The 9,336-nt window shown below is 39.7% G+C and overlaps 1 long non-coding RNA gene across 1 annotated transcript; it reads right to left on the bottom strand.

Annotated features, from left to right (window-relative positions):
* Positions 1 to 283: 283 nt before the first annotated feature.
* Positions 284 to 6,202, bottom strand: LOC104950793 (uncharacterized). Its single transcript, XR_798960.1, has 4 exons — positions 6,113 to 6,202; positions 4,972 to 5,127; positions 3,501 to 3,573; positions 284 to 438 (listed from the first exon to the last, which is right to left on the bottom strand). It is a non-coding gene; the product is annotated as an uncharacterized lncRNA (long non-coding RNA).
* Positions 6,203 to 9,336: the final 3,134 nt, after the last annotated feature.

Genomic DNA, 9,336 nt, shown 5'->3' with positions numbered 1-9,336 from the left:
GCTGCGTACCTGCAGTCTGCCTGATGATAATTCAACATGGCAGCCCCGAGGGCAGAGCCCATACAACTTTCTCGGCCCTCACTGAGTAATTGGTGACCCCCTGAACCTGCCCTTCGTATAAGAAGGAGGAAGGGGAGGGGATAAGGGGAGACATGGGGCGGAGGGGGAGACAGGACAAGGGATAGTCAACAGAGACAGTGGAAAAGGGGGGACAGGGTCATAAAGAGGAAAGGAAGACAGAAGGCAGGAGAAGGAAAAATCAAGGCGACGCGAGCTGGGAGGAAAAGGTTAATCTCTTTTACTGTGGATAGTTTGAAAGTTCAACAGAGACAGAAAACGGCTGCAGCCCAGTTGTGTCCATCACACATTGGGGTCAAATGGGGAGCCCCTTCATCTCCATTCTGTCCTCTACTGCACGTGCTATCAGCCCAGTTCAACCTATGTTAGACAAATTAAAAGTAGTATTCTCTCAGTATGAGCACCATTTAGTAGGAGAACCATTTGTTGTTTTAAAATAAATCGGTCAGGATCGATATTGGGCTGACAAAACACAGGAACTCTTTACCAGTGGGTAGGTTTAAGATCAAACACAATTAAAGTTGGAAAACAATAAAATCGAACACATACAGTCTTGTGCCACGAGATGGCATTCAGTTATTGAGCATTTAACCTAGGCCATACACTTTTGTTAGCCTTGACCGATTGCATTGAGTCACGTGTGGCTGCAATGGTCATATTTGAGTTAACATGTTATCAGTGTTTTCATCAGACTTAATTATGACAGAGAATTTAATTTTGAAATGGTTAGATACATTACATTTTTAACTAAGGCCCAATAGTGCAGGTGTCTAAAAAGTCAGCCAAAGTCTCAGGTAACTAAACTGGAACCTAATGGATAGTAGGTTATTCTGTCAATTCACAGTATTTCTACCCCACACAAAACCAGCTCTGCAATCATACAATAGTCTTGAGTGGCCAGGTGGCATTAACTCTTGCAAGTCATGAAAGGAGTCACATTTCTGATGTAAAAGCAGCATAAAAATCATCATAACAAATGTAAATAATGCTTTGGTTTAAAAACAAAACAAAAAAAATCCAGGAGGGGTTACCTTCCTTTTAAAATACTTGCTGTTGAATATACAGTAAGTATAAATATATGAGCTTGAATAAGTGGGTATTTGAAAACAACTGCCAATGCTCACCTAGAACTTATGAACAGGCAGAATAAACATTGCATTCAAAAAAGATGAATGACTTATTATTACTGACTATTGAAATGGATAAACTGAACACCAATCAGCCAATGATATGTTGGGACCATTGCTTTGACACAGGCTGACATTTCAAACACTGACTGACTTTTAACAGCTACAATTAACACTGTGCAAAAGATGTGACTATGCAGTGCAGCCATATGGCAGTGAGATGCTCTTTGTCCTTAGAGCTTTTTATAAAGCTATCTATTCTTTTCCCGAGGTGCTCCATGTTCCCTATCTCTATCTTTATCTTTGGGCAGCACATATTAATCTGTTCCACCGCATTCATCGCTCCGGCCCTGTCTGTGTTGGTTTTTCTATGCAGTATGAATCCATTTGTCTCCACTGACGGAAAATAATTGCAAAGCAAACAAATCATCTCTGCCACATTGAGCAGGCTTCTACTCCTGGGGCAGAGCAGCTAGATAGCTACAGGAATGAAAGACAGACTGACACGGAGAGAAAGAGGGAGAGAAAGGAGGGAGAGGAAAAGAGAAGGATGGACGAAGTTCAGAGCAAAGTGGTTTGGCATTTGCATTATATGTGCAGAGTGTTAAAACGGGTTATGTTAGAGAAACTGATGCAGTCAGAAGTGACTACATGGTGCATTAGGGAGGCTAGAGAGAGATAGGGGGAAAGAGAGGGAGAGAGGGAGAGAGGGAGAGAGGGAGAGAGGGAGAGAGGGAGAGAGAGACCTCAGTAACAGTCTGCCAGATGGAAACTCACTCCAGGAACATAAGGAGGAGACATCTGGGAACACACTGCCTTGGAAAGAAGATAATTAAAGCATGATTCAAAAATGGCCTTTTCAAAAAGAAAAGCGACGAATGCATCATAACTGTTAGCGTTTTTCTGGCTATAATATGAGTAACAGAGGTCATCTATAAAGGCAAGAAGTATTTCCTTAGAGATGTTGCTGAACCTTCATGAGACAATAAAGCGTGTTTAAATGATATCTTATTTCTTTGGGATGTCCCATTGAAATAGATAGATAATAAATTCAACAGAGAGTAACCAGCCCATTCCTACTGAGGATTCTGCTTGAGTGAAGGCTACAGTCATGAGTACACAATAGATGTTCATGGGAAAGGACTTCTGATTACAGGTAGACCTAGCTAAAACTTGTGTTTCAAAAAGGGTATGTAATGCCTGGCCACACGTTTCAAAGTAATGAGAAACAGCATATCACCTCTACTTCTGGAACAACATAATCGAAATATACACTCATTAATTACAGAAAAAAACTAACTAATAACTTAACCCTCCTGTTGTCTTCGGGTCAAATGTATGTACAAATGATGTGCTACTTTCATCAATCATAACTTTTTTGTTTTACATTTGATTGCATTAAGGGTTACACAAGCACACACACACACACACACACACACACACACACACACACACACACACACACACACACACACACACACACACACACACACACACACACACACACACACACACACACACACACACACACACACACACACACACACACACACACACACACACACACACGATGTGTTCCCCCCACCTTATGTGCCCAATCCCCCCCCCCATGTGAATCACACCTGGCACACGCAATACATGTTCAGTGTCTATTCTTTGTATATTTACTGCAGTTTTTCATGTATACCAGTAGTCTGATACAATATTTACAGTTTGAAAGGGTGTTAAATGAAATGTGGTGATGATTAATGGTTTTTGTGTTAATCTAATTGCAGTTAAAACAGGACCGGTCAAATTTGAGCACGAACACCAAAGTAAGGGGGGGAAACGAAGACAACACGAGGTTAAAGCAACAGGTACAATTCCACCAAACTCTGATAACCAATACAAATAGCAGTGTTATCTCATAACTTCACAAGTCCGCCCTTTATACAATGGTCTCAATTCTGATTGGCTGCTGTCCAATAAGTCCCAATAATGCAATATAAGGCCTGGCTGCAAGTCTTAATACTTGGCCCAGCCCACTTCAAACCAGTACAAATCTCAAGTCTCAGATATAAACACAAATACAGAAATGTGTGAATCAACTAAACAGTTCAAATGTAGGTGGGAAGTTGTTCATCATCCCATTACTTGTAGAAAAAAGCAGATCAATAGGTTTTGAGGACCTTAAGGTATTGTACCCCAGAAATAAAACCAAAACAAAGCAGTTGTTGCAAAGCTCTTCATTCAGTCTTAGAATAAACAGACAATGTGTGTGCTGCTGATAATGACTGTGTTGTGTGTATGTAATACCTTGTTGAAGTCAAGGGGGGTGCATTTCTGTATTCAACATCACGTTCAGCATGGTTCCAGGCTTACTATTTTTCTAGAAGAAAGGGTTAAAGATAAATGGTGAGAATTCAAGTTGTATCCAACATATGATTAGGTTTTCAAACTCTTCATTTTAATAACTTGCAGCAAACCTTTAGAATAGAAGAATCTCAATAATCTGGGTTTTCTTGCTCACACATGAAGTACACATGCTTCTGCTACAGACCCAAACATAACCTTTATTATGGACCTTATCGGCTTTTTAATGTTTCCATCATTTTGGCTGTGTTAATGCACAGAATATACATCTTGACAAGGGTGACAGGAAGTTTTGTTTTGTTTTGAGAGATGAACCTAAGCTCATATAATAAGTCTAAAACAAAAAATCCCAGGGAGTTTAGGGAGGACAACGTTCCCATTGAAATCCATTCAAACCACAATTTTTAATCTTAAAATAACACGTTTGATTATATTTAGACATCAACTCATATTTGCCCTGTGGGAACAAAAACATGCAATTGTTCTTGTTTCCACTAGGGGCATTGCTTTTTGAAATGATATGTCTGAAGCAATGCTTCAAAATCATTTGCATATCCCGGAAAGTGAAAACAATTGAATTTAGTATACAGAAAAAGAATTACATTTGGCAGTATGTAAATAAAATGGAATTTCAAAGGTTAACATTCTCACAATTAATACATATTTCTGTTGATAACTGTAGGTTAAAAAACTAAACAATAACAATATTAGCATATCGTTTTGAACTGTCTTAACAACTGGGAGTTTGTGTTTAATCACAATTTGGTTACATACTGTATCTTCTCATAGACTGTGAGAAATGTTCAGAAATGTAACAATCTAAAAAGAAAAAGATATTTGTTACTGTAGTTTTGATCAGGACTGATGTTGGCCAAAAAGAAAGTGGAAAATGTAATGAATATTTCATTATATGTCAGCTTGTTGACGAAGACATTTTTGTCCTCTAATGAACAGAGCACCTTTTTTTTAAAGTAAGGCACAAGGGTTATTGCTGGCTTTAGAAACGGCTTACCGGAGCTTTACAATGAATGACAGGATTAACCTTTCAGTTCATTAACATCTAGCTTATGTACAAGAACATTGTGACTTACAGCAAGATACTTTCATTACACAAATCAAGTGCACAACAGTTATGGGTGCATCCCACATTATACGTGTTGGACATCGGTTCACTCATACATCCTCTCATAAGATGTTTCTCTACCTAGTGCGGACTTGTATTAAACTCAACATCATCATAAAACCTGCTCTGAGCATACTGTATGTGACCAGTGTATGGGGTCAATAACTACTTTGGCTTCCATGTAAACTGCTTGACTTAAATAATATGGCGGCCTACACATGCCTCCATATAGTGCAGCTAATCATGGGATAGATTATAGATATGAATCGTGCTCCGGCTTAATATACTTACATGCATTAGTTCAAGCACAGGGCAGTGTGCTTTAGAAACGGTTAGCAGATGGATTGGATGGTGAGGTTAGGACAGGTTGCACGCGATCCAGTCTCCAGCAGATATTATTGATAGACTGCTGCGCATTCTCAGCTCCAGCTGTGCCAATTGGGTAAGCTGTAGGATGCAGGTGGTGCAGCAGGATTATACTACATGGACCTAAATAAACAGATGCTAGTGCATCGAGTGCAACCATGGAATCATTGTATGTCTTTTATTATCATGACGCTGTGTATTAGTCATGGAGCACACAACTATGATCAATTATTTATATGCTTTATTATCTGCCATGCATAACATTTGTTTTTTTAGCATCTATAATTCCTTATGTGTATGCATTCAGCCTTGGGTATTTGGTAGTGACTGGTTGGTTTAGGTAGGTTAACAATAAGAATTGAAAATGTAGTTTTGATTCTGTGTATCATTCCTGCACATTTGGACTGCTCTCATGTAAGATGTAAATCATAGTTTTCCTTTTTCCTAACAAAAACCCTATATGGCATCCACCAGATCACTTTTGCTTAAGGCCGCAAAAAGAAAACTTATACTAAAACTGAAAAAAACTTAAATCACAACAATATGTGGCAGCATTCCCCAATCAGACAACACTGCCATTATTTGTTCAATTCAAATAGGGTTTTCACTTTTACTTGGATGTTGCCATGACATCAACACACTGAGTACCTCCTCACATGCTCAGGTGTATTAATATATGCTGTTAAACCTAAATGGAACTGAGCCCTCGTTAATGTTATAAATTAGACCTGGGCTTTTTTTCTATAGACAAGGACAAGATATTTGCTGTGAGAAATAAGTTCAGTAATTGTATCAGATATATAAAGCAAGAAGCTGTTGTCCGCTTTTAAATGTACGTCACATGTTCGTAATAAACCTTCTAAACTAAATGTAGCCGAAGATGTGTAAAACAGAGGCCTGCTGGTTCTCGTGCTAGCCATATAAAATATTCAGAGCCTTTTTTACACTTTGAACGACAGGGAAATACATTAACTGTAGGATAATTAAGGGTCCTTTAATAAGAAAGGCATAAAGCTGCTCAAGTTTATCGAACTTTCTTCATAAAACGTATGTGAGAGTAGCCTACCTTGGGGTTGACTGTGGAAGGAACAACTTCACCTAGCATGCTGCGTTTTAGCTTAGTGTTCTCGCTTTAGAAAGGTTGTGTGAAATGTTGCGACTAGTTAATAAAATGTATTTATTTTTGACTTATTTTGCCGACAGTGACCGTTAATATAAAAGCTCGACTTCAAAGCAAACACTGGTGGCAATCACAACAACTCCGACACACCTGCGCAGCGATACTGTGAGGGCGCAAGGATACAGCTTGCGCCCGGGCAGTAACCCTATATGTAAAATTCTGGTGTCCTTCCGCTAGATAATTTCGGAAGAATAAAAACAAGATCCTGACATATAATTTTATTTACTGGTCATTTCTGAGAACTACGTCAACCTTTCACTTTGAACCAGGCCTGCAGACTGTATATAAACTCGTTGAACTGATTCTCCCTGTTGGCTTGTGTAAAAAAAACTACCTCAATGCCTTTGTGGATAGAAACATGAAATCATGATTGAATGAAGAGTACAAATGTCCCCCACCATGTAATGAGACGACTCATAATTGACTTAAAGATGTCGGGAACGGTTGGGACAGTCTGCCATTACATCTGCCATTATCTGGCGCCCTCTGGTGATCAAAAGCTACAAAAGCCTCTTCATAGAAGGTATAACGCAAGAAGAGCCTGTTTTAAGCTCTACAAATATGACTTAAAGGTGGGGTTGGTAATTTATTTCAGAAACACTTTTTGTTATATTCCATGGAATGCTCTTAACATCCCAATAGCAATGAATACATTAAATGCTTTGACAATAAATACATAAAACATTTCATCTGGAAGCCGTGGCACTGTAAAAAGCACGACCAATTATTTTAGCCGGCTCGGCTAAAATAACTGGATAGCCTACCTGCCTGTCAGCCTTCTACGTTGGCCCTGAAGTGCAAGACACCTCAGCATTTCACAAAACACTACAGCATTTCAGAAAACATCACAGCATTTCAGAAAACACAACAGCATTTCAGAAAACACTACAGCATTTCCGAAAACGCCACAGCATTTCCGAAAACGCCACAGCATTTCAGAAAACGCTACAGCATTTCAGAAACCGCTACAGCATTTCAGAAAACATCACAGCATTCAGAAAACACTACAGCATTTCAGAAAACACTACAGCATTTCACAGAACACAACAGCGTTTCAGAAAACACCACAGCATTTCAGAAAATGCAACAGCATTTCAGAAAACACTATAGCATTTCAGAAAACACTACAGCATTTCAGAAAACGCCACAGCATTTCAGAAAACGCTACAGCATTTCACAAAACACCACAGCATTCATACAGACATAAATAAAGCAGTGACTGTATTCGCCATGACATAGACAGTCTGTGGTTAAGTACATGTTTAACTTTTGTCCCGTTTCTGAATAGATATGAGGAGCTGTGAGCTCTGTGTGCTAACAGCTAACAGCTGATGTGTTGGGACATGCACTGGTGGGTGCTGACCAATCACGAAGCGTCATTTCTTGACTGGCAGCAAAAACAACCAATCACAGCAAGGCTTCTCTGGCTGGCTCTGTCCAATCACAAACAAGAAGTGTTCTCCCTAAAGGAATACCCTTTCCGTCCAATAGAGTGGCGAAGTCCCTCCCCTTCCGGTGGACCTCCATGGGACCTTATATCGGAAAAAAAATGTATTGAAGTCAATGGGGAGAGAAAGATTATCTTTCGATCCCGTTTGAATTGTGCCACGAATTACACATATGATGTTTGTCAATTTAAAAGATAATTTTGCAAGTCAAAAAAATTAAAATGTGTCGTAAAACTGTGAAGTTACACATTTCTTTGTGTGAAGCGCTCAATGAACTACAACTCTGGTCTTGCACACGTCACCAACACCAAGATGGCCGTCACGTTGGTACATTTCACCTCTTTCTTTCAGAATGAGGCGAAAAGTATTAAAAGAGGTGAAAATCACTACAAGTCTGGGCATGTTGAGAGCTGTACATACGAAAAAGGGGAGTTAGTCGGTTCCGTAAGAGCCAGCATGCGGGACCGGCTTTACAAGGTTTCGGTGAGNACAGCATTTCAGAAAACACTATAGCATTTCAGAAAACACTACAGCATTTCAGAAAACGCCACAGCATTTCAGAAAACGCTACAGCATTTCAGAAAACGCACAGCATTTCAGAAAACACTATAGCATTTCAGAAAACACACATCATTTCAGAAAACACTACAGCATTTCAGAAAACACACAGCATTTCAGAAAACACTACAGCATTTCACAAAACACCAAAGCATTTCACAAAACACCACAGCATTTCACAAAAGGCTACAGCATTTCAGAAAACACCACAGCATTTCAAAAAAACACCACAGCATTTCACATTGGACGGAAAGGGTATTCCTTTAGGGAGAACACTTGTGATTGGACAGAGCCAGCCAGAGAAGCACTGCTGTGATTGGTTGTTTTGGCTGCCAGTCAAGAAATGACGCTTCGTGATTGGTCAGCACCCAACAGCGCAACATGTCCCAACACATCAGCCCATTAGCTGTTAGCACTCAGAGCTCACAGCTCCTCATACAGATGTAGCGATTCATTTCAGAGAGTTTGAAACGCGAGGGCCGTGATTGGTACGTGATCTGCCCTCGCTCAAGGGAAAACCTCCAGCTTGACTTGAGACCGCCCCCGTGATAGATAAATGTAATTATAATGAAGCCAGCTGCAATGGATCATTGATCCACCAGGGGGTGCAGTGGGGTTCCACACTGGAGCTCATGTGAAATAAAGTCAGATACAGTACGCTGGATGTACAGCGGAACTTTGTTAAGATCCATATGTCACGGATATCATACTCTGTGCTAAATAAGAGACATGTAATCATTTACAAAACATCACCATGTTGTTATTTAACAAAATAATGTTGTTTAGTCGAAAAAAACGAACAGGAGGAAATGCAGCCCGGCTCTCGATTTTTAATCCTAATTTAATCATCATCTTCACCACGATCATTTATGTTTATGTTCGCCGAATTGACATGAAATCACTGAAACATATGAATATACTGTATTCAACTTCATTAAAACGTTATTAACGTGCCTAAACTCAGTAATTCACTAAAAATATTTATATTTTAATGGAGCCTCGTCGGCAGAAAAAACGGGCGCGTGAACAAAGGGAAAAAAAAAAATAAACCCCCTCATTGTGGCCCAAGGTACGCTGGCGATAGGGGAAGGCGGACGCGCAACC

Source organism: Notothenia coriiceps, unplaced genomic scaffold (assembly GCF_000735185.1).
Source record: "Notothenia coriiceps isolate Sejong01 unplaced genomic scaffold, NC01 NC01_scaffold00018031, whole genome shotgun sequence".
In the NCBI taxonomy this organism is placed as follows: Eukaryota; Metazoa; Chordata; class Actinopteri; order Perciformes; family Nototheniidae; genus Notothenia; species Notothenia coriiceps.
The sequence above is the reverse complement of the archived record's forward strand: the minus strand, read 5'-3'. Positions and strand labels throughout refer to the sequence as shown.